Here is a 27,297-nt window from a genome sequence, read left to right as displayed (position 1 = left end):
TAAGAAACAATGTGGCTAATGCTAAAGACTCTAAACAACACAGTCATGCACTCAATGCTGTGTGCAGACCAACCAAGTTTTTTTTTTTTTGGGGGGGGAGTGGTTGGTTTTGATAATACACTCTACTCTGATTGGTCTGTTGACAAAGTGGATAGGTGAATAAGCACAATGTGGTCTAGAATCAAGGTAATTTGGGGCAACTTCAAGGAGCCTGCCAGATGCAAAGTCAACAAGGGAAGACATTTAGGCATAGCTCCCAATTGCCCTTCATTTGGAGAGAGTGTTCCACTTTTTAGACCAAATCCCCCTGTCCCTCATGCAGCCTAGATTTTCTCTTTTTGGTTTGATTCATGCATCTCTATAGAAAGTTTACAATTTTACTACCAGCAATGTTTTGCTGCACTAAACATTTTATCCAACCTTTATATTACTGCATGTGTTATTTAAAAAAAGCAACGTAAAGGAAAAAAAAAAAGAGGTTAAAAAAAAAGCACTTGTGTGGTTTAGCCAATCATGTTCTACATATTATATCTTTGTTGTCCATCTTGCCAGGATGGTGGCAGGGACGTTTCCTTTCACTACATGCGGTATGCTAAAAGGGGTCCCTCTTTATCATTTCAGAAAGTTATAAAGTATGCTTTAGGCACAAGCAAACATAATCTTTCTGACATTTGTGCAAAACAGCCTATTTTGTCATAGTTCAGGATTTACTGGTTCATAATCTAGAGAGAATAATCCACTCTCTCATGAAAAGGTCCCCTTTATTGCTTCAGACAGTTTTGTGCTCAAGATACAGTATTAGTCGTCTTTAGGAGCTGTAGCTATACAGAACAATATATAGTATTGTCACATAAATCAAATAATTCAAGCTTTGCTGATGTACAATATTTACAGGAATAGTCAGTAAAGCATAACATCAACCTCTGTCTCAACCAATAAGGAGGGAAAGACCCAGCAAAGCTGAGACTCCCATGCACAGCACTGGAGGAAGATCTGGCTCAGGTAAGTATTGAAGGGGCTGGGGGCTGCTGCACAAAGAAGGATTTTTAACTTCATGCATACAATGCATGAAGAAAAAAAAACTTGAGCCTTTAGAACCACTTAAAACCCAAAAGCAAGCAGCTTATCAATTCTTAGATGAGATTGCTGTACAGGTTTCCTTTTTTAGGACTTTCTTCTATTTTCATGTAGCGATCTATTCAGCAAATCTGTTGTTCTTCAAAAGCACAAGCTCTCCAGCAGAAAGTGTCAGCTGTCATGGATGAGACAAACCATTTAACACTGACAGGGATGACTACAATGATCAGCTTCCCTTTATTCATGCAAAACACAAAAGGAAAAAAAAAAACTGCTGTAACTGATTATAATGTCTGAGTTGAAGTTTAGCTTCAATGTGTTAGTGTCTGAGTTGAAGTTTAGCTTCAATGTGTTAGTGTATCTAAATCTGCTAATACATTTAACACTACTACCATCCCCCTCCCCCAGACTAACAGTGATGCTGTTTGCTCTGTCTCCTGTGCTCATTCATCCAGATTTATGTCTCACTAGTGATGTGTTACTGGCCACATCACCAGCTGAAAACACAGGGGAAAAGCCAACAAAAAGAACTAATGCAGCCACCATATATAATGATTGGTAAGCTGCAATATAATACATATTTGGTTTGGGGCTTAATACAGCTTTAACATCTCACCAACAGATTCATCTGCAAACAAAGCATTTTCTGAATGAAGATTCCATGTGCAGTATTGTGCAATTTTGAAAAAACCAATAAAGAGTAATTATATTTTGTTTTTACTTTTCTTAGTTTATTCTTATTTCTATGATTGTGATAAGTTGAAGCCTAAGCAGAAAACACTGTTCTGGTTTAGCAGGAGGTAATTAGGGGAAAGCTTAGCACAATGGGCTGGCAGGGCTAACGTCTTCAATCAAAAAGTCAAGGCATCAGTAGCAAAGTGGAAGTAATCTCACACAGGGCACGGAGGATTTGCTGAAAAAGAAAGGTAATAGCCAGCACTGTGTGGTGCCTGCTCTTAGGCAACATATTTAACTTTAGACACAGTGAATTGTAGGTGTTTGCTGACTTTGCTTTTGAAATGCAGCATGCTTGACTTGTGCAAGTTCCATACTTTGTTTACACTACAATGGGTAGCTTAGTGTTAATAGTATTCAGTGCACAGCATTTGCCATCTACACAGGGTGTAATAATTCATGCTTCTCTCCTAACTGTACTGTATGATAAACTGATCAAAACGTTAAAGCAACCACAAAACGTAACCCTAACCCTCTCCCTGTTTAAAACTTTAACAGTTAGCCTAAGTCCTAATGATATTATTTTAAAGTGTACACAACCAAAGCAACATTCGTAAACAATATCAGCACCAAAATCATTGCATAAATACCTTTTATTATATGACTTTTTATTGTCTTTTTTTCATCAGTCAAATGAATGGTCAATCAAATGGTCAATCAAAGTCCTCTGTTCAGGTGTGCTCAGGCCTGTGAGTGGTACCAAAAGCCATAGCACATCACATATGTGTGACGTTATTGGCAGAGCACAGAACAAGATGATATAACGATATGCAATCCAAGAAAGTGAGGCCCAATGCAGGAGCTGCTATTAATCAGTCAAGAAGAACCAAAAGATTCCGTCCAATGGGGAGATGGGCTTTTCATGAAGTTTTGAGGGCAATATTAAAAATACAGAAATCCTTTAAGTAACATGCTTGGAGGGCGCCTTGAAGCTATACATGGTGTTATGAAACAGTACAATTTTCATTTACAGTCTTTGAATTTTTCTCATCTTCAATCAGTTCTTTACATACAGTACAGTAGCAGCACCCCAATCTGATTTAGTTCAGTTTTCTTTAGGCAGCATTAGCAGGGGAAAATGCTTTTTCATCAAACAGTTATAAGGCAATTTTGATTGGCAGATAGACGCTGGCCAGTAGCGGGCTGTGCTTGTTCTTGTTGATGCAAAATCATCTTGCTGCTGGCCAATTTCTTGCAAGCACCCATGAAGATTTAAGCGACTGCAGATGATACTGCACTGTAAAATTTTCCAACAGCAGGATATTTTAATCTACTAAAGAAAAGAGGACAGGCTGGGGATTCATTACAAGAATGTGGATACTGTAAAGGATGCAGTAGTGTAAAATAGACCAGCAGCTGGTTCGTTTTGATCAGGGAAAATAGGTCTAACTGATTTATGCCTATTCTTTATTTATCAATGGGGATGGGGTATACAGTTGAATGTGAGTAATATATTGTAATGTGAGGTGATATAGGTGCTGCTTTTGCTGTGGAAAGATAGCAGCATAAAGAAAAGGTTGACAGTAACAGGTAAATGCTCCTCTTTCAGCACCCCAAAACTAAACAAAAGGCTCTTTCAAAATAAAATTGAAAACATCACAAAGGAGATGAAAACCCCAAAGTAACCCCTCCTCTGAAGCAATAGCCCATTTAAAGAGAGGCTTTGCAGCAAAAAAAAAAAAGAAAAACGTTTGCTACGGTCAGGAATGGATAACAGAACTACGGATGACTTTGAGGTTATCAAATCAACCATAAGATAAATATGAAGATGAAAAATCCCCCAAAAAATACAGAAAAGGGGTTGACTGCCCAAAGACCTAGCAATTAGAAATGAAGTACTGTTTCCTAACTGACCTTAATCTCTCCCTGGGCAGTTTGTCAGCTTTCTCTATTTTCCCTTCAAAGTCTGTTGGCAATAATTAAAAAGCCATGCAGTGTGGACCCACCTCATACATCTATTATTCAGCTAAGTGGGAGAGAGATCTGGGTCTCCAACTGGATGCCAAAGACTAGGCAGAGATTTGGGAGGTTACCAAGTCAGCTTCCCAGAATATAGTGGCACTGGAATTGAACTACAAGGCTCTCATGCGCTGGTATCTGGTCCCCGCCCTGATCGGCAAGTTCCTTCACACTTGTCCTCCCAACTGCTTACGTGGTCGTCCAGATGCAGGCATACATCTCCACATCTCTTTGGTGGACCTGCCCACTGGTCCAAACAAGTTGGGCTGACATTTGCCATATTCTTTCCACACATTTTATTTTTTTTAATAAATCTTTTTATTGAGTTTAAAACATAACATACAAAAACATAAAACAGAAAAACATCATAGATTTCTACATGAATTAGAGTCCATAAGTCTAAACAACAGCAGGTATAGATATTACCTCAAACATTTGCATGTGGAAAGAAAAGAAAAGAAGAAATCATCACATGACAATGCAGGAAATTAAACAAATTTGGGATGACATAGATTGTACAAACTAAACCTTGGGACTAGGAGCCCTTGGACCGCAAGGTTGGATAAGTGAAGACCCTAATCCGGGATTGCTAAACTTCCATGTGTAATCTAGTTCTGTATCTAAGCATTTGGTATGCAGTTGTAGTAACCATGTTGGACCACCGGGTGGAGATGTTAGCTTAAAGCGGAGTTCCACCCTGGGAATAAAATTTTTAATAAAAATACCCCCGGGACAGTCAGGGCTAGTACATTCCACAATGGCTAGCCTCTGATCTGTCCCGGGTTGCACTTACCTTTTAGGAGAAATACTTACCTTGAAAAAGTATTCTCCAGCGCTGCCATCTCAGGTGTGGGCAGCTTGAAGTCAGAGCGATCCTCTTCGGCGTCCTCTTCCGTCTTCTTCGGTCCCACGATGCACTGCACCGGCCCCGACGTCACTTCCGGTGCGCGCGCGTCATCCCTCCACAGCTTCTGGGCATGTCCAGAAGCTGTTTAGAAGGGAATGACGCGCACGCGCCGGAACTGACGTCCGGGCCGGTGCAGGCGCAATGATTCCTGGGAGCGATGACGTTCCGCTCCCAGGAATCATTGCAAATCCAGGAAGTGACGACGGGCCGTGGCCGCAGAGGGAGGAAGAAGGAAGTAAGGAAAGTATATTTACTTCTTTACGAGGTAAGTAAAAAAAAAAAAAAATATGCGATTATCCATTTGTTTTTCAGGGGACCCGGAGTGAGAAGATGGAGGTAAGTATAAATTTATGGTGGAACTCCACTTTAAGATCCTGGATTTTTAGTTTGCTTCCGCGATATGTGCAAGGTATCTTGTTACCAACTTGTCCCCCCACTCTCGGGCACCCCCATTGGGATCTATAACTGTGCCCGAGGGCGGAAGATGAGGACAGAAATGCCCTCGTGGTAGAGATAAGACACAAACAAAAAGATATAGAGAAACCTGAAAGGGGAAGAATGACCACTTATCGCTCATTCCAGCTCATCCAAGGTTGCCAAGATTGCATTATGCGGTGCACAGATTGATTTTTAATAGACAAGGTACGTTCATAAGTGTAGTGTGTACTAGTGAGGGCAATAACTCCCTGAATCTTCGGCGGAAGTTCTTGTTTCCAGGCACGTGTAATATTGAGCCTGTCTGCCAAAAATATGTGTGTCATGTTATGTCTGATTGGTTTAGGAAACGGTTCTATGCCTAATGACAAAAGTGCCAGTCCAGGATCTGGTGTGATAGAGATATGTGTAACCTCAGTTATGAGTGTGAAGGTGGCATTCCAGTAATCTTGCAGGCGTGGGCATTGCCATAATATGTGAATAAGGTTGCCATCGCAACCACAGAGTCTCCAGCATTTGCCATCGTTGTTTGGATCAAATTCGTGAATTCTGGAAGGTGTCAGGTACCATGTAAGGGAAATTTTTAAGGAAAGCTCCCAGAGGTTGCAGCAGCTAGTAGCCGAGTATACGGATTGGAACGCTTAAATCCATTGTTTGTCTGTGTATTGCATGCCTATGTCTTGTTCCCATTGTTGATGGGGGGGGGGGGATTTAGAAAAGAGTGTTTTATGTTGGAGGAGGTTATAAAAGGTAGTTATCCCCTTCTGTTTAGGAGGTCCCATGGCGGACAGGTACATCCATGCATGAGGCTGAATAGACTGCGGCCAGAGTGTGATGGAATTCAGAAAGTGAGTAACTCTGGAGTACGTGAATATGGATGTATCGGGAAGATTGTATTGTAGTCCCTTTAGTGACTTGAAAGGGAGAAGTTTGGAATCGTGGTACAGATCGTTGATGTGTGTGATGCCTCTCCTCTGCCAATCCATGAAATAGGATTGGTCCATGAGTGTGTGAAGGGCTGTTATGGGAATTTTAATTGCAATTCGATTAGGGTGGGAAGCGCTTTGTGCGATTAATATTTTCCAGGCTTTAGCTGCAGCGGCCATAAATGGGGGAACGTGAGTGGGAATTTTAGCTCCCAAAGTGGTAGCCATGAGCCAAGCCTATAAGTCTCTTCTGTTGCAGTAAGTGGATTCTATGGAGCTCCACAGCGTGGCTGGGGAGGGTTTAAACCAGTCTCGTAGGTGAGTGAGTACTGACGCCAAGTAGTGTCATAAATGTCCACATACCCGGCACCCCCTATAATGCGATCTTTGATCAACTTAATGTGTGCACATCTAGGCTTCTTACCTTGCTATATATACGAAGATATTAAGGATTGAATAGATTTAAAAATTTGTTTTGATACAGGGATCGGTAGGGTCCTAAATAAATAGAGTAGCTGCGGAAGGCACATCATTTTAAATTTTTAATCTCCAGAGCCAGGAGAATTCAGAGGATGCCAGTTGCTTGAGGTTGTCTTGCAATTTGGCGCGTGCTGGTATGTAATTGTATTTAAACAGTGTTTTAGGAGATGCTGTCAGTTGCACACCCAAGTATGATAGACTATGATCTGCCCATGCATATGGGAATTGTTGTTGCAAAAGATTGCAGGTGGTAGAATCTATGCCAACATTTAGTATATGAGATTTTGACTCATTGACTTTATATAGGGAGACTTCCCCAAACCATTGTAAAATCCTCTAAACTTCCGGCAGGGAGGCTATGGGATTAGTGAGCATGAGGATTACGTCGTCTCCGAAGAGACTAATTTTGTGTTGTTGGTCTGCTATTTGGATCCCTGATACCCAGGTGTTGGAACGAATGTGTTCGGCTAGGGTTTCCATGATCATATTGAAAATTAAGGGGGAAAGGGAGCACCCCTGTCTCGTACCGTTTGTTATATTAAACGGGGTGGAATTTGCTACTGTGGTGCAGACTGTCGCAGATGGCGTGGAGTAAAGTGCCATTATGGCATTGTATAAAGAACCCTGGAGCCAAAATTTGTGAAGGACAGACGAGAGAAAGCCCCAATGGACCCTGTCGAATGCCTTCTCTGCATCGAAGGATAGAAGCAGAGAAGGCGTTCCTGATATGCCCGCATGGTGAATGACGTTAACTACACGTCTGGTAGCGTCTGACGCTTGGCAACCTTTAGTAAAACCAGACTGGTCTTTGTGGATTATGGTAGGTTTAAAATGTCTAGTAACCTAGTAGCTATGAGCTTGGTGTAAAGTTTCACATCCATATTTAGGAGCCATATAGGCCTGAAATTTTGGGGTTGGTTTGGTTCTTTCCCCGGTTTAGGTAAAGTTACAATCATGGCACTTAACATTTCCTTCAGGAAGGAGGAGGAGGAGGCAGCAGAGTTGAAGACATCACAGAAAAGAGGTGTCAAGGACTGTTGGAGCTTCTTATAATATTCAGCTGTGAAGCCATCTGGCCCTGGGGATTTCAAGTTGAGAAGGGTGGATATGGTATTAGCTATTTCTGGGTCGGTGAAGGGTACATTAAGGGACTCCATATCGTGGGAAGGAATAGACGGCAAATTAATATGGTCAAGAAATTGTTGAATTTCTGAGGGAGAGGTTGGTGAGTTGTTTGGTCATCTTTAAGGTTATAGAGAGATTCGTAGTAGGAGCTAAAGGCATCAGCTATGAGATTGGGTTTAAGGAGTTTTACTTTTGATTTGGGATGGAGCATATAAGGGATCCTAGTTTGAAGTCTTTGCTCTTTGATGCGAAGGGCCATAGCCTTGTTGGCTTTGTTGCTAGTGGAGTACGTGGTAACTTTCCATTTTTTTAGGTTATCACTAGTGTTGAGCGAACACGGACTGTATTATTCGTGTTCGTACCGAATAATTGGATTTTTTTTACCTGAACACGGACACGGACACTTTACTGTATGTTCGGGTAAAAATCCGTGTTCGGTCGTTTTATTTCCGGGTTTTGCATGCTTTGGCGCTCTTTTCATGGCGGGCTTTCAACAGCCAATCAACAATCGTTTAACTGGTGTGCCTTAAGCCATCCCAGCCATGCCTGCAAATGTCTTAGTAGCTGTGATTGGCCGTCTGAAGCATGTGACCAAGTCTTTATAAGTTCGAGGCAGCCGCCGCAGCAGCGTCATTCTGCTGCTTAGCTAAGGGACAGAGCACACATCAATGTGCTGGCTGCTGATTAGGGAAAGATAGGCAGGAAAAAACCATTTGTGTCCGGATAGAATTGAGGGACAGGTCGGAGTGTTTAGGCAGGGCGAGTTGTAGGCATTTTAGGGATAGAGTCTGCTGAATTATAGGGTCAGTGTCTTCTACAAACTACAATCGATATTGCTGTGTGGGGGGTGGGGTGAATCTGCACTCAATCCTGATCTACGATCTCTTCTCAATCCTGTTAGGGACAGAGTCTGCTGAATTTTAGGGAAACTGTGTTCTACAAACTACAATCGATATTGCTGTGTGGTGTGGGATTGGAGATAGGCAGGTGTCAGTGATCCACATCCATTTTTCTGTGTGTGAGCTGCAGTGAACACAATCTTTTTGGGCTGCAGTGAACACAATCTTTTTGGGCTGCAGTGAACACAATCTTTTTGGGCTGCAGTGAACACAATCTTTTTGGGGTGCAGTGAACAAAATCTTTTTGGGGTGCAGTGAACACAATCCTTTTTGGTGTGCAGTGAACACAATCTTTGTGGGGTGCAGTGAACAAAATCCTTTGTGGGGTGCAGTGAACACAATCTTTTTGGGGTGCAGTGAACAAAATCCTTTTTGGGGTGCAGTGAACAACATCCTTTTTGGGGTGCAGTGAACACAATCTTTTTGGGGTGCAGTGAACAAAATCCTTTGTGGGGTGCAGTGAACACAATCTTTTTGGGGTGCAGTGAACACAATCTTTTTGGGGTGGAGTGAACAACATCCTTTTTGGGGTGCAGTGAACAAAATCCTTTTTGGGGTGCAGTGAACAAAATCATTTTTGGGGTGCAGTGAACACAATCTTTTTGGGGTGCAGTGAACACAATCTTTGTGGGGTGCAGTGAACACAATCTTTTTGGGGTGGAGTGAACAACATCCTTTTTGGGGTGCAGTGAACAACATCCTTTTTGGGGTGCAGTGAACACAATCTTTTTGGGGTGCAGTGAACACAATCTTTGTGGGGTACAGTGAACAGAATCTTTGTGGGGTGCAGTGAACACAATCTTTGGGGGGTACAGTGAACACAATCTTTTTGGGGTGCAGTGAACACAATCTTTGTGGGGTGCAGTGAACACAATCTTTTTGGGGTGGAGTGAACAAAATCATTTTTGGGGTGCAGTGAACAACATCCTTTTTGGGGTGCAGTGATCAAAATCCTTTTTGGGGTGCAGTGAACACAATCTTTTTGGGGTGCAGTGAACAAAATCCTTTGTGGGGTGCAGTGAACAGAATCTTTGTGGGGTGCAGTGAACACAATCTTTGGGGGGGTACAGTGAACACAATCTTTTTGGGGTGCAGTGAACACAATCTTTGTGGGGTACAGTGAACAGAATCTTTGTGGGGTGCAGTGAACACAATCTTTGGGGGGTACAGTGAACACAATCTTTTTGGGGTGCAGTGAACACAATCTTTGGGGGGTACAGTGAACACAATCTTTTTGGGGTGCAGTGAACACAATCTTTGTGGGGTGCAGTGAACACAATCTTTGGGGGGTACAGTGAACACAATCTTTTTGGGGTGCAGTGAACAACATCCTTTTAGGGTGCAGTGAACACAATCTTTGTGGGGTGCAGTGAACAACATCCTTTTAGGGTGCAGTGAACACAATCTTTGTGGGGTACAGTGAACAGAATCTTTGTGGGGTGCAGTGAACACAATCTTTGGGGGGGTACAGTGAACACAATCTTTGTGAGGTGCAGTGAACACAATCTTTGTGGGGTGCAGTGAACACAATCATTGTGGGGTGCAGTGAACTCAATCTTTGTGGGGTACAGTGAACACAATCTCATACTTCTGAAGATTTGAGGGTGCTGCCTGTTCCATACTCCCCCTACTCCTCATCTAGCCTTTTAGGGGTACAAACAATAGTAATTGGGGCCTAGTGTGGTTGTGTACGTGTGATATACATACACTTTTTTTGGATCATATTTTCTATTCCGCTATTTAATCAAAAACCTTTGGGGATCAGTTAAATTGGGGGATAGTCTGTGTTGGTACGTGTGAGAGAGATCCACCTTTCCAAGTTGTTGGGGTTCATCTCATACTTCTGAAGGTTTGAGGGTGCTGCCTGTTCCATACCCCCCCTACTCCTCATCTAGCCTTTTAGGGGTACAAACAATAGTAATTGGGGCCTAGTGTGGTTGTGTACGTGTGATATACATACACTTTTTTTGGATCATATTTTCTATTCCGCTATTTAATCAAAAACCTTTGGGGATCAGTTAAATTGGGGGATAGTCTGTGTTGGTACGTGTGAGAGAGATCCACCTTTCCAAGTTGTTGGGGTTCATCTCATACTTCTGAAGGTTTGAGGGTGCTGCCTGTTCCATACCCCCCCTACTCCTCATCTAGCCTTTTAGGGGTACAAACAATAGTAATTGGGGCCTAGTGTGGTTGTGTACGTGTGATATACATACACTTTTTTTGGATCATATTTTCTATTCCGCTATTTAATCAAAAACCTTTGGGGATCAGTTAAATTGGGGGATAGTCTGTGTTGGTACGTGTGAGAGAGATCCACCTTTCCAAGTTGTTGGGGTTCATCTCATACTTCTGAAGGTTTGAGGGTGCTGCCTGTTCCATACCCCCCCTACTCCTCATCTAGCCTTTTAGGGGTACAAACAATAGTAATTGGGGCCTAGTGTGGTTGTGTACGTGTGATATACATACACTTTTTTTGGATCATATTTTCTATTCCGCTATTTAATCAAAAACCTTTGGGGATCAGTTAAATTGGGGGATAGTCTGTGTTGGTACGTGTGAGAGAGATCCACCTTTCCAAGTTTTTGGGGTTCATCTCATACTTCTGAAGATTTGAGGGTGCTGCCTGTTCCATACCCCCCCTACTCCTCATCTAGCCTTTTAGGGGTACAAACAATAGTAATTGGGGCCTAGTGTGGTTGTGTACGTGTGATATACATACACTTTTTTTGGATCATATTTTCTATTCCGCTATTTAATCAAAAACCTTTGGGGATCAGTTAAATTGGGGGATAGTCTGTGTTGGTACGTGTGAGAGAGATCCACCTTTCCAAGTTGTTGGGGTTCATCTCATACTTCTGATGGTTTGAGGGTGCTGCCTGTTCCATACTCCCCCTACTCCTAGCCTTTTAGGGGTACAAACAATAGTAATTGGGGCCTAGTGTGGTTGTGTACGTGTGATATACATACACTTTTATTGGATCATATTTTCTATTCCGCTATTTAATCAAAAACCTTTGGGGATCAGTTAAATTGGGGGATAGTCTGTGTTGGTACGTGTGAGAGAGATCCACCTTTCCAAGTTGTTGGGGTTCATCTCATACTTCTGAAGGTTTGAGGGTGCTGCCTGTTCCATACCCCCCCTACTCCTCATCTAGCCTTTTAGGGGTACAAACAATAGTAATTGGGGCCTAGTGTGGTTGTGTACGTGTGATATACATACACTTTTTTTGGATCATATTTTCTATTCCGCTATTTAATCAAAAACCTTTGGGGATCAGTTAAATTGGGGGATAGTCTGTGTTGGTACGTGTGAGAGAGATCCACCTTTCCAAGTTGTTGGGGTTCATCTCATACTTCTGAAGGTTTGAGGGTGCTGCCTGTTCCATACTCCCCCTACTCCTCATCTAGCCTTTTAGGGGTACAAACAATAGTAATTGGGGCCCAGTGTGGTTGTGTACGTGTGATATACATACACTTTTTTTGGATCATATTTTCTATTCCGCTATTTAATCAAAAACCTTTGGGGATCAGTTAAATTGGGGGATAGTCTGTGTTGGTACGTGTGAGAGAGATCCACCTTTCCAAGTTGTTGGGGTTCATCTCATACTTCTGAAGGTTTGAGGGTGCTGCCTGTTCCATACCCCCCTACTCCTCATCTAGCCTTTTAGGGGTACAAACAATAGTAATTGGGGCCTAGTGTGGTTGTGTACGTGTGATATACATACACTTTTTTTGGATCATATTTTCTATTCCGCTATTTAATCAAAAACCTTTGGGGATCAGTTAAATTGGGGGATAGTCTGTGTTGGTACGTGTGAGAGAGATCCACCTTTCCAAGTTGTTGGGGTTCATCTCATACTTCTGAAGGTTTGAGGGTGCTGCCTGTTCCATACCCCCCCTACTCCTCATCTAGCCTTTTAGGGGTACAAACAATAGTAATTGGGGCCTAGTGTGGTTGTGTACGTGTGATATACATACACTTTTTTTGGATCATATTTTCTATTCCGCTATTTAATCAAAAACCTTTGGGGATCAGTTAAATTGGGGGATAGTCTGTGTTGGTACGTGTGAGAGAGATCCACCTTTCCAAGTTGTTGGGGTTCATCTCATACTTCTGAAGGTTTGAGGGTGCTGCCTGTTCCATACCCCCCCTACTCCTCATCTAGCCTTTTAGGGGTACAAACAATAGTAATTGGGGCCTAGTGTGGTTGTGTACGTGTGATATACATACACTTTTTTTGGATCATATTTTCTATTCCGCTATTTAATCAAAAACCTTTGGGGATCAGTTAAATTGGGGGATAGTCTGTGTTGGTACGTGTGAGAGAGATCCACCTTTCCAAGTTGTTGGGGTTCATCTCATACTTCTGAAGGTTTGAGGGTGCTGCCTGTTCCATACCCCCCCTACTCCTCATCTAGCCTTTTAGGGGTACAAACAATAGTAATTGGGGCCTAGTGTGGTTGTGTACGTGTGATATACATACACTTTTTTTGGATCATATTTTCTATTCCGCTATTTAATCAAAAACCTTTGGGGATCAGTTAAATTGGGGGATAGTCTGTGTTGGTACGTGTGAGAGAGATCCACCTTTCCAAGTTTTTGGGGTTCATCTCATACTTCTGAAGATTTGAGGGTGCTGCCTGTTCCATACCCCCCCTACTCCTCATCTAGCCTTTTAGGGGTACAAACAATAGTAATTGGGGCCTAGTGTGGTTGTGTACGTGTGATATACATACACTTTTTTTGGATCATATTTTCTATTCCGCTATTTAATCAAAAACCTTTGGGGATCAGTTAAATTGGGGGATAGTCTGTGTTGGTACGTGTGAGAGAGATCCACCTTTCCAAGTTGTTGGGGTTCATCTCATACTTCTGAAGGTTTGAGGGTGCTGCCTGTTCCATACCCCCCCTACTCCTCATCTAGCCTTTTAGGGGTACAAACAATAGTAATTGGGGCCTAGTGTGGTTGTGTACGTGTGATATACATACACTTTTTTTGGATCATATTTTCTATTCCGCTATTTAATCAAAAACCTTTGGGGATCAGTTAAATTGGGGGATAGTCTGTGTTGGTACGTGTGAGAGAGATCCACCTTTCCAAGTTGTTGGGGTTCATCTCATACTTCTGAAGGTTTGAGGGTGCTGCCTGTTCCATACTCCCCCTACTCCTCATCTAGCCTTTTAGGGGTACAAACAATAGTAATTGGGGCCCAGTGTGGTTGTGTACGTGTGATATACATACACTTTTTTTGGATCATATTTTCTATTCCGCTATTTAATCAAAAACCTTTGGGGATCAGTTAAATTGGGGGATAGTCTGTGTTGGTACGTGTGAGAGAGATCCACCTTTCCAAGTTGTTGGGGTTCATCTCATACTTCTGAAGGTTTGAGGGTGCTGCCTGTTCCATACCCCCCCTACTCCTCATCTAGCCTTTTAGGGGTACAAACAATAGTAATTGGGGCCTAGTGTGGTTGTGTACGTGTGATATACATACACTTTTTTTGGATCATATTTTCTATTCCGCTATTTAATCAAAAACCTTTGGGGATCAGTTAAATTGGGGGATAGTCTGTGTTGGTACGTGTGAGAGAGATCCACCTTTCCAAGTTGTTGGGGTTCATCTCATACTTCTGAAGGTTTGAGGGTGCTGCCTGTTCCATACCCCCCTACTCCTCATCTAGCCTTTTAGGGGTACAAACAATAGTAATTGGGGCCTAGTGTGGTTGTGTACGTGTGATATACATACACTTTTTTTGGATCATATTTTCTATTCCGCTATTTAATCAAAAACCTTTGGGGATCAGTTAAATTGGGGGATAGTCTGTGTTGGTACGTGTGAGAGAGATCCACCTTTCCAAGTTGTTGGGGTTCATCTCATACTTCTGAAGGTTTGAGGGTGCTGCCTGTTCCATACCCCCCCTACTCCTCATCTAGCCTTTTAGGGGTACAAACAATAGTAATTGGGGCCTAGTGTGGTTGTGTACGTGTGATATACATACACTTTTTTTGGATCATATTTTCTATTCCGCTATTTAATCAAAAACCTTTGGGGATCAGTTAAATTGGGGGATAGTCTGTGTTGGTACGTGTGAGAGAGATCCACCTTTCCAAGTTTTTGGGGTTCATCTCATACTTCTGAAGATTTGAGGGTGCTGCCTGTTCCATACCCCCCCTACTCCTCATCTAGCCTTTTAGGGGTACAAACAATAGTAATTGGGGCCTAGTGTGGTTGTGTACGTGTGATATACATACACTTTTTTTGGATCATATTTTCTATTCCGCTATTTAATCAAAAACCTTTGGGGATCAGTTAAATTGGGGGATAGTCTGTGTTGGTACGTGTGAGAGAGATCCACCTTTCCAAGTTGTTGGGGTTCATCTCATACTTCTGAAGGTTTGAGGGTGCTGCCTGTTCCATACTCCCCCTACTCCTAGCCTTTTAGGGGTACAAACAATAGTAATTGGGGCCTAGTGTGGTTGTGTACGTGTGATATACATACACTTTTTTTGGATCATATTTTCTATTCCGCTATTTAATCAAAAACCTTTGGGGATCAGTTAAATTGGGGGATAGTCTGTGTTGGTACGTGTGAGAGAGATCCACCTTTCCAAGTTGTTGGGGTTCATCTCATACTTCTGAAGGTTTGAGGGTGCTGCCTGTTCCATACCCCCCCTACTCCTCATCTAGCCTTTTAGGGGTACAAACAATAGTAATTGGGGCCTAGTGTGGTTGTGTACGTGTGATATACATACACTTTTTTTGGATCATATTTTCTATTCCGCTATTTAATCAAAAACCTTTGGGGATCAGTTAAATTGGGGGATAGTCTGTGTTGGTACGTGTGAGAGAGATCCACCTTTCCAAGTTGTTGGGGTTCATCTCATACTTCTGAAGGTTTGAGGGTGCTGCCTGTTCCATACCCCCCCTACTCCTCATCTAGCCTTTTAGGGGTACAAACAATAGTAATTGGGGCCTAGTGTGGTTGTGTACGTGTGATATACATACACTTTTTTTGGATCATATTTTCTATTCCGCTATTTAATCAAAAACCTTTGGGGATCAGTTAAATTGGGGGATAGTCTGTGTTGGTACGTGTGAGAGAGATCCACCTTTCCAAGTTTTTGGGGTTCATCTCATACTTCTGAAGATTTGAGGGTGCTGCCTGTTCCATACCCCCCCTACTCCTCATCTAGCCTTTTAGGGGTACAAACAATAGTAATTGGGGCCTAGTGTGGTTGTGTACGTGTGATATACATACACTTTTTTTGGATCATATTTTCTATTCCGCTATTTAATCAAAAACCTTTGGGGATCAGTTAAATTGGGGGATAGTCTGTGTTGGTACGTGTGAGAGAGATCCACCTTTCCAAGTTGTTGGGGTTCATCTCATACTTCTGAAGGTTTGAGGGTGCTGCCTGTTCCATACCCCCCCTACTCCTCATCTAGCCTTTTAGGGGTACAAACAATAGTAATTGGGGCCTAGTGTGGTTGTGTACGTGTGATATACATACACTTTTTTTGGATCATATTTTCTATTCCGCTATTTAATCAAAAACCTTTGGGGATCAGTTAAATTGGGGGATAGTCTGTGTTGGTACGTGTGAGAGAGATCCACCTTTCCAAGTTTTTGGGGTTCATCTCATACTTCTGAAGATTTGAGGGTGCTGCCTGTTCCATACTCCTCCTCCTACTGCTCAACCATCCTTTTAGGGGTACAAACAATAGTAGTTGGGGCCTAGTGTGGTGGTGTACGTGCGAGATACATACACTTTCTTTTTGATCATATTTTCTATTCCGCTATTCAATTAAAACCTTTGGGGATCAATTCAATTGCGAGATAGTCTGTGTCGGTACGTGTGAGATCCACCTTTCCAAGTTGTTGGGGTTCATCTCATACTTCTGAAGATTTGAGGGTGCTGCCTGTTCCATACTCCTGCTCCTACTGCTCAACCATCCTTTTAGGGGTACAAACAATAGTAATTGGGGCCTAGTGTGGTTGTGTACGTGCGAGATACATACACTTTTTTTGATCATATTTCCTATTCCGCTATTCAATAAAAACCTTTGAGGATCAATTGAATTGCGGGATAGTCTGTGTCGGTACGTGTGAGATCCACCTTTCCAAGTTTTTGGGGTTCATCTCATACTTCTGAAGATTTGAGGGTGCTGCCTGTTCCATACTCCTCCTCCTACTCCTCATCCATCCTTTTAGGGGTACAAACAATAGTAATTGGGGCCTAGTGTGGTTGTGTACGTGCGAGATACATACACTTTTTTTGATCATATTTCCTATTCCGCTATTCAAAAAAACCTTTGAGGATCAATTGAATTGCGGGATAGTCTGTGTCGGTACGTGTGAGATCCACCTTTCCAAGTTTTTGGGGTTCATCTCATACTTCTGAAGATTTGAGGGTGCTGTCTGTTCCATACTCCTCCTACTCCTCATCCATCCTTTTAGGGGTAGAAACAATAGTAATTGGGGCCTAGTGTGGTTTTGTACGTGCGAGATACATACACTTTTTTGGATCATATTTCCTATTCCGCTATTCAATAAAAACCTTTCTAGGGCAAGATCTTAAATTACAGAAATATGAGGAGACCGTCAAATAAGGGCCGTGGCCTGGGTCGTGGTGCTGCTGGTAGAGCTCCTGTTGCAAGGAGAGGACGTGGTCGATCTGTGCCAGCTACACGCACAAGTGAAACACCTTCCTCAAGTGTGAGTAGGCGACAGAACCTGCATCAGTATTTGGTAGGGCATCAAACGCCCCTAGAAGTGATGAGGCCAGAACAAGTTGAGGCGATAGTAGATTGGTTTGCTGCTGACAGTGCCTCCAGTTCCTTCACATTGTCTCCCACCCAGTCTACTGCAGAAAGGTCAGAGTTGGCACCTGCAGCCAATGTCCAACCGTCTTTCACCTCACCCCCTTGCAAATCAGGCCAGCAGTCTGAGCCCCAAGCCATACAGCAGTCTCTTATTCTTTTTGAGGACTCTGTCAGCAGGGTTTCCCAGGGCCATCCACCTAGCCCTGCCCCAGAAGTGGAAGAGATTGAGTGCAGCGATGCCCAACCACTTATTTCTCAAGATGAGTACATGCAAGGATCATCGCAGCACGTCTCCGATGATGACGAAACGCAGGTGCCAACTGCTGCGGCGTTCAGCATTGTGGAGACCGACAAGGAGGGCAGGGGTGAAGACTGGGTGGAAGATGATGTGGAGGACGATGAGGTCCTCGACCCCACATGGAATGAACGTCATGCAGGTGACCTGAGTAGTTTGGAGGAAGAGGCGGTGGTCGCACAGAGCCACCAGCACAGCAGAAGAGGGAGCAGGGTGCAGAAGCGGAGCGGCCGTGCCCTAGACACTACGCCCGCTACTGCCCAACGCAGCAAGGGAACGAGCGCACCAAAGTCAGCTCAAAGGAGTTCTCTAGCGTGGAAGTTCTTTAGAAAATGTGCTGATGACAGGACACGAGTGGTTTGCACCCTGTGCAATCAGAGCTTGAAGCGAGGCATAAACCTTCTCAACCTGAGCACAACCTGCATGATCAGGCATCTAAGTGCAAAGCACGAGCTGCAGTGGAGTACACACCTTCAAAACCAAGAAACGTCTCTGGCTCATCCTGCTTCCTCTTCTGCTGCAGTCTCGGCCGCTCCAGCCACATCTGTAGTGATACCGGCACCTGCCACCCCGCAAACAGACGATCTGTCAGCAACACCACCACCTGGGTCACCAACAACCATCTCCACAATGTCCCGTGGAAGCGTTCAGCTTTCCATCTCCCAAACACTTGAGAGGAAGAGGAAGTACCCCCCTACCCACCCGCGATCCCTGGCCCTGAATGCCAGCATTTCAAAATTATTGGCCTTTGAAATGCTGTCATTCCGTCTGGTGGAGACGCACAGTTTTAAAAACCTTATGTCGGTGGCTGTCCCACAGTACGTCGTGCCCAGCCGCCACTACTTTTCCAGGCAAGCCATCCCTTCCCTGCACAACCAAGTGGGGGAAAATATCAGGTGTGCACTGCGCAACGCCATCTGTGCCAAGGTCCACCTAACTACGGATACGTGGACCAGTAAGCACGGTCAGGGGCGTTATATCTCCCTAACGGCACACTGGGTAAATGCAGTGGCGGATGGGCCTGAGGCGGATAGCAATTTGGCGCATGTCCTTCCACCACCGAGGATTGCAGGGCGCTTCAGTTTGCCTCCTGTTCCTAACTCCTCCTACTCCGCTTCCTCATCCTCTACCGCCTCCTCATCCGGACAGCGTAACACCTTCACCACCAACTTCAGCACGGCCAGGGGTAAACGACAGCAGGCAGTTTTACAACTTGCCTGTTTGGGGGACAAACCACACACCGCGCAGGAGTTGTGGAGGAGCATGGAACAGCAGACAAATGAGTGGTTGCTGCCAGCGAGCCTCAAGCCCGGCCTGGTGGTGTGCGATAACGGGCGAAATCTCATAGCAGCTCTGGGCCTAGCCGGTTTGACGCACATCCCTTGCCTGGCGCATGTGCTGAATTTGGTGGTGCAGAGGTTCCTTAAAAACTACCCCGATATGTCAGAGCTGCTGCAGAAAGTGCGGGCCGTTTGTGCGCACTTTCGGCGTTCTCACCCTGCTGCTGCTCGCCTGGCAGCGCTGCAGCGTAACTTCGGCCTTCCCGCTCACCGCCTCATATGTGACGTGCCCACAAGGTGGAACTCCACCTTGCACATGCTGGAAAGACTGTGCGAGCAGCAGCAGGCCATAGTGGAGTTTCAGCTGCAGCACGCACGCGTGAGTCGCTCTGCGGAACAGCACCACTTCACCACCAATAACTGGGCCTCCATGCGAGACCTGTGTGCCTTGTTGCGCTGTTTTGAGTACTCCACCAACATGGCCAGTGGCAATGACGCCGTTCTCAGCTTAACTATCCCACTTCTATGCCTCCTTGAAAAAACAATTCGGGCGATGATGGAAGAGGATGTGGCACAGGATGAGGAGGAGGAGGAGGATGAAGAGGTAACATTTCCAAGGCTTTCAGGGCAGTCATTCGCAAGGGGCTCCGAGGGTGGGTTCCTGCACACGCAAACGCCAGGGACGCAATTGTCCAGCAGGGGCACAGTTCTGGAGGATGAGGAGGATGAGGAGGAGGAGGAGCTGGAGGAGGAGATGGAACCATGTTCACAGCAGGGTGGCACCCAGGCCAGCTCATGGCCATCACTGGTGCGTGGCTGGGGGGATACAGAGGACACGGACGATACACCTCCCACAGAGGACAGCCTTTCGTTGCCTCTGGGCAGCCTGGCACACATGAGCGATTACATGCTGCAGTGTCTCCACAACGACCGCCGAGTTGCCCACATTCTAACTTGTGCTGATTACTGGGTGGCCACGCTGCTGGATCCCCGTTACAAGGACAACGTACCGTCCTTAATTCACTCACTGGAGCGCGATCGCAAGATGCGCGAGTACAAGCGCACGCTGGTAGACGCCATGCTGCTGGCATTCCCATCTGACAGCGGGGCCACAGTGGAAGCACAAGGCAGAGGAGGAGGAGGAGGAGGTCGCCAACGCAACCAGGGCACCGCCAGCACCTCAGAAGGCAGGGTTAGCATGGCCGAAATGTGGAAAAGCTTTGTCAGCACGCCACAACAAACAGCAGCACCAGCAGCTCAGATGGAACGTCTTAGCAGGAGGCAGCATTTTACCAACATGGTGGAGCAGTATGTGTGCACACGCCTACATGTAGTGAATGACGGGTCTGCCCCCTTCAACTTCTGGGTCTCCAAATTGGGCACATGGCCTGAGCTTGCCCTTTACGCCTTGGAGGTGCTGGCGTGCCCTGCAGCCAGTGTATTATCTGAACGGGTATTTAGCACGGCTGGGGGCGTTATAACAGACAAGCGCAGCCGCCTGTCCAGAGACAATGTGGACAAGCTCACGTTCATTAAAATGAACCAGGCATGGATCCCACGGGACTTTTCCGTACCTTATGCAGAATAGCAATGGATACCGACCTTACCCACCCATTGTTCCATTTTTGCTCTTTCTCACTCTTTTGGGGTGTACCCTCATTTAAAATTTTTGAAAAGAAGCAGTGTTGGCTACCTCGTCCTCCTCAGGGCCAGATTAATGTAGGGGCTATTGGAGCTGCAGCTCCAGGCCCCTACCTTTTATATAGGCCCCGGGTTGGCCATATTCACTGTTACCACTCTTCTGTCACTTGTAAACACAGAAGTCTGGCTTCTATGCTCGCTTCCCCAGGCAGCACCCTCAGAACCTCCCCACACAGCGTGAAGGCCGGACAAGGAGGGACAGTTGGCGATGCATGGATGTGTTTATGGGCTTCAGAGACAGCATCCCATGTTGAATTAGGCATGCATGGCTGCACCCTTCCTCCTCTGGGTGCATGGCAAGGCACGGCCCTTAAGGCCCTTCAAAATCCTCAGCACCAAGCCCATGATGCTGTTAATCCGGCCCTGGTCCTCCTCCACCGCCGCTTCCACCTACACCGCCCATAGGTGTGCGCAGCCTATTGCATTAAGGTGTGCACCCCAAAGTTAAAATACACATGCATGTGTTTGCCAGCAGGGAGAGTAATGTATCGGGGCCATGTACCTGTAGGCAAGGAGAAATAGAGCAGAGCAGGTCCCAGGGAGATCTTTCCCATCTCCTCACTGGCAATGCTATGTGCCCTAGGTGATTAGGGTGTGCCCAGGCACACCCAGCACACCCTGTGCGCACGCCTATGTCACCGCCACATCCACCACCACCTCAACCTCCCTCCTACTCCATATGGGCCTCGTCCTTCAGAGATGAAGAAGAACATTGTTTTATTTTTCTGTTTTTTTTTGTTGTTTTAAGTTATTTCCCTATCCACATTTGTTTGCAGAGCACTTGCCATGCTCTTAATTACGTTTTGCTGCCATTTGCAGCACTCTAGCCCTTTCCTTTGGTGTTTTAGAGCCATTTTAGTGCCTTAAAGTTCGGGTCCCCATTGACTTCAATGGGGTTCGGTGTCCGGGAAAAGTTCGGTAAAAGTCCGGGACACGGACCCGGACTTTTTTTTAAAGTTCGGCCGAACCCGTCGAACACGGACATCTAGGTGTCCGCTCAACCCTAGTTATCACTATATTTTTCTAGAAGGAAGGCTCTGAGGTCCTGTCTGAGGTGAAGATTTGAAGAGATGTAGAGGGATTCTGTTGGTTTTGTGAGTCTTGGGAAGATAAATGTTTTGTGATGTAATTTATCCGCTGTGTCCTCCTCCTCCATTCCCTAGCTCCCAATTGCATAAACACCCCTCTCAAAACAGCCTTATGAGCATTCCACACGACCACCGGATCCAAATCCGTTTGGAGGTTGTCGGATAAATAGTGATCAAGATGTTTTTGGGCTTCATCTGCATATACTGGATTAGAGAAAAGGTGGTAATGCAGTCTCCATACAAAGGTAGAGTGGGCGGGTGGGCCATGGGAGATCGTGACACTTAATGGGGAATGATCCAACCAAGTGGCCGCGTGGAGCTCTGCAGCAGAAATACATTCTAACAATTTCCCATCTGAGATACACAGGTCAATGTGCGAGTAGGTGCCGTGACACGGGGAGAGGTAGGAATAGTCCCTCTCCGAGGCATGACAGCACCTCCACACGTCATATAGTTCACTGTTCCATAGAAACCTGGAAAGGGAAACATTGTGACGTTTAAGGGTGGCAGAGGAATCCATTCTGCTTTCCGGTGCCAGATTAAAATCACCACACAAAAGTAGGTTACCAAATTAGAGAGATTTTGCCTTGTTGACAACTGAACAGATGAACGGCATTTGGTGGTGATTGGGTGCATATAAATTTACAATAGTATATTGCTTATTGTCAATTGAACAGCGAAGAATGATGAAACGACCTTTGGGGTCCAAAATAACCTCATGGGACTGGAAGGCCAGGGAGTGTTTAACAGCCAAGAGAACTCCTTTGCGCTTCTTTTTCCCTGATGCCTGATAAATAGTGGGGAAGTGCTTGTGGCTGCACTTGGGGGGTGCAGATTGGGAAAAGTGTGTTTCCTGTACACAGATGATATCTCCCTGGAGAGAGGTGGCGGTGGCCCATAAGGAAGTTTGTTTAGCCGGGTGGTTCAGCCCCCTAGCATTCAGTGATAAGAGTCTAAAAGACATATTGGATTACAATTGATATGATATATGAAAAGTCCTCACACGGTGGGTGATAGCAGGTTAAGTTCTCCTCAATGAGCAGTGATCTCCCAGGGATCGGGAGCACTGAAGGGAGAGTATTGGTTACCTTGTCAGTTGGGTTGATGTTGGATGAGAATGTCCGCACTAAGATGAGGTGGAAGTTACCGATGTCAAAGATATGGTGGTTGTAGAGATGACAGTACTCCGGTGGTCACTCGGGGTCCACAAACCAAAGGTGCCGGTGCAGCGGTCCTCAGCGGTGATGAAGAAAAAAAAGAGATAAAAGACAAAGCTGAACAACAAAAACAAAAACAAAACAGTTGAAAACTGTGTATAAGAAGGCACACAAGAGCCTTAACTGTTCGATATTGTGATGAACAAGGACACCAGGAGGTGTAGAACAATCAGCAAGAAGGATTCTGTTCTAGGCTTGTTGATGAGGAAGTGGGGGTACTCCACCTAACAGCTGAGCTGTGGGAAGTGGGGCGGAAGATAACAGCGCCACAATCTGGTTGATTAGGGTGGTTGCTCTCTACTCTTCCTTGATGGTTGCCTCATTGGGGTTGTGCTTCACCCTCACTTTCCTCCTCTACTCTATCCGGCACCCAAGCCATGTCAGTTACCTCATCATCATCATCATCCTATTCTATCCATCTTCATTACCACTGGAGAGAACTTACTGCAACTGGGACACACACTCCTAAACCTTGTGGACAGCCTTCACAGAAGAGTTGAAGCTGTTATAGCTGCAAAGGGTGGGCCAACTTATTATTGAACCCTACGGACTCAGACTGGGATGCCATTAAAGTTAATGTGTGTGTAAAAGAGGGTGCCCCAATACTTTTGGTAATATATGAATAATTGTTTATATTAAAACAGCACAGTAGTTGGTATAAAAAGTAAAAACAAATGCAATGATGCTGTGATTGAAAGGACCCAAATACCTGAACTGGCCAATTGATGGTATATACATGTTGTACTAGATCCCAGTTACTTTTGGTTACACATCTGTTAAAGTCCATATACTAAGTTTGCTAATAAAAATAAAATTGTAATAATTATAACCATGTTCAACTTTTCAGCAAGATTCTTTTTTTGATTACATGAGCCCATATAATGTTCACCAATATATTCTCCTGTACTATATATATATATATATAATATATATATATATATATATATATATATATATATATATATATATATATATATATATTATACAGTGAATTTTGACATTCAGTAAGTTTAGTATTACCAGCATATCTCACTTTCTGTTGAAGACATGCCAGCTGTATTAAGTCATGTGGCAATTGCCATAACTTTATCAGCAGACACTGAACAATGATAGAAGATTACAGTGGTTAAAATTAATGAGACCCCATGCACCTGCCTCCTGCAGAGCTTTCCGCTTACACTAGCAGCAATGACACATGACTAAATCAAGGATTAGCGCAGCCTCAAATCGCTTACTTCCTGGGACATGAGTGTGAATAATGTCAGGACATTAAGATCACTTTGTAAAGCCCCCTTTTTCCTCAAAGACTGCTTGATTACAATATTTATTATTCCAAGGAGGAGGTAGCCTGGGTAGAAATGTAGTTTGTACTGTCTTCCCTCAGCTATTACTGAAACGTGCACCAAAAAAAGAACATAATGATTTGATGTGAAGCAAAGGTGAACAAAATGTCACAAGAGTGAGCTCATCCCATGATTAGTCTATGAGGAGGGAGGGAAAGGAGGACAGCTGAGTTTATCTTCAACAGTGACATTTTTGCAGGCACAACATTCAGAACAACACTGGCATGTGCAATTATCATGTTTCAGCTCATCACTAAGAAAACTATAAGGCACAGTCACAGTTTATTTTCTAACATGAGAAAATGTTGCATGATATGAGATAGCAATTGAAAAATGCTTAAAGAATGTCTAAATCCAATTTCCATTTTTCACACTCTTGTCTTTATTTTATTGGTAATTCTGCAAATAACCTACTTCCTGTTTAAGGGTAACAACCATATTGAGCAGTGTTATCAACCTAAGACAGGGAGTGTGTTAGGAGTACATAGTACTATGTTAGGACTACATATCACCTGCCTCTTTTCTTCATAATAAGGAGAGATGTTTTGTTGTCCACAGAGATAGTAGGAAACAATGTTCACTGATAACAGTATAGTGGCAGGGAATACAATAGGTTATTAATTTCCAATGTTTCTGTCTGGATGAAAGGCTACTTTTTATGTATTTATTTATTTTTCAAATATAATTAGATATAATAAATGCTTTAAAATGGATATTTAATAGACTAAAAGGGAACAAATAAGAAAAAAAAATACTTTTAGATTTTACATACCCTTTAAGGATTGTTGTTGTTTTATTAGTATAGCAGGGGCCAAGATTCATCTTCTCTGATCTAAAATCAGACAATAGGAGCCTTGGCAGAAATTAAAGTTGCAAAAGTGTGATATCCTACTTGTGGCACAGTCTTGAAAAGGCCCTAACAGGGGGATTTAACCATTTCACCCCCAGAAGGTATTACCCCTTAACGACCATGCCTTTTTTTGTGATATGTCACTTCGTTATTTTAACTGACTATTTCATGGTTGTGCAAAGCTATGCCCAAATACAATTGATATACTTTTTTACCACAATTAGAGCTTTCTTTTGGTGGTATTTGATTATGTCTGTTATTTTTATTTTTTGCGCTATAAACAAAAAAAGAGCGACAATTTTAATTGAAAAAAATATACAGTATCTCACAAGTGAGTACACCCCTCACATTTTTGTAAATATTTTATTATACCTTTTCATGTGACAACACTGAAGAAATGACACTTTGCTACAATGTAAAGTAGTGAGTGTACAGCTTTTATAACAGTGTTCATTTTCTGTCCCCTCAAAATAACGCAACATACAGCCATATATGTCTTAACTGCTGGCAACAAAAGCGAGTACACCTCTAAGTGAAAATGTATAAATTGGGCCCAGTTAGCCATTTTCCCTCCCCAGTGTCATGTGACTCATTAGTGTTACAAGGTCTCAGGTGTGAAAGGGGAGCAGGTGTGGTAAATTTGGTATTATCGGTCTCTCATACTGGTCACTGGAAGTTCAACATGGCACCTCATGGCAAATAACTCTCTGAGGATGTAAAAAAAAAGAATTGTTGCATAAAATGGCTTAGGCTATAACAAGTTTGCCAAGACCCTGAAACTGAGCAGAAGCATGGTGGCCAAGACCATACAGCGGTTTACTGGGACAGGTTCCACTCAGAACAGGCCTCGCCATGGTCGGCCAAAGAAGTTGAGTGCACATGCTTAGCGTCATATCCAGAGATTGTCTTTGGGAAATAGACATATGAGTGCTGCCAGCATTGCTGCAAAGATTGAAGGGGTCGGCACTCGGGAGTCAGCCTGTCAGTGCTCAGACCATACATTGCACACTGCATCAAAATGGTCTGCATGGCTGTTGTCCCAAAAGAAAGCTTCTTCTAAAGATGATGCACAAGAAAGCCAGCAAACAGATTGCTGAAGACAAGCAGACTAAGGACATGGATTACTGGAACCATGTCCTGTGGTCTGATGAGACCAAGATAAACTTATTTGGTTCAGATGGTGTCAAGCTTATGTGGCGGCAACCAGGTGAGGAGTACAAAGACAAGTGTGTCTTGTCTAAAGTCAAGCATGGTGATGGGAGTTTCATGGTTTGGGGCTGCATGAGTGCTTCCGGCACTGGGGAGCTTCAGTTCATTGAGGGAACCATGAATGGCAACATGTACTGTGACACTACTGAAGCAGAGCATGATCGCTTCCCTTCGGAGACTGGGCCGCAGGGTAGCTAATGACCCCAAACACACCTCCAAGATGACCACTGCCTTGCTAAAGAAGCTGAGGGTAAAGGTGATGGACTGGCCAAGCATGTCTCCAGACCTAAACCCTATTGAGCATCTGTGGAGCATCCTCAAATGAAAGGTGGAGGAGCGCAAGGTCTCTAACATCCACCAGCCCCATGATGTCATCATGGAGGAGTAGATAAAGATTCCAGTGGCAACCTGTGAAGCTCTGGGGAACTCCATGCTCAAGAGGGTTAAGGCAGTGCTGGAAAATAATGGTGGCCACACAAAATATTGACACTTTGGGCCCAATTTGGACATTTCCACTTAAGGGTCTACTCACTTTTGTTGCCAGCGGTTTAGACAATAATGGCTGTGTGTTGAGCCACTGGGTACCATGTATACTTGAAAAAGTCAGTCAAAAATGGTAGCACAAAAAATAACTTATGCTTTTTAAAAGTTACTTCTCTGCCTTAGTTTACATAATCTAATTAGTCAAACAGGTGTAAAATGACAGAGTGACACTTCAGATTCTTAGTGATGTTATGAAAATCTGTACCTCCATAGTTTTGATATGGCATTTTCAAAAGTGACAGTTTCAAACAATTCTAGATATCAATTTAAATGCATACAGTTTCAAACATCGTATAAGAATGGACATGTTGGCTAAAAACCAAAAGCTATTTTCTCTCGCAATAAATTGTATCATATTTGCATTGATGTCATGTCACAAATTGCACATTTATAATATGCGTG

Source organism: Pelophylax lessonae, assembly GCF_965119305.1.
Source record: "Pelophylax lessonae genome assembly, chromosome: 2".
NCBI lineage: Eukaryota > Metazoa > Chordata > Amphibia > Anura > Ranidae > Pelophylax > Pelophylax lessonae.
This window is presented reverse-complemented; position numbering follows the sequence as displayed.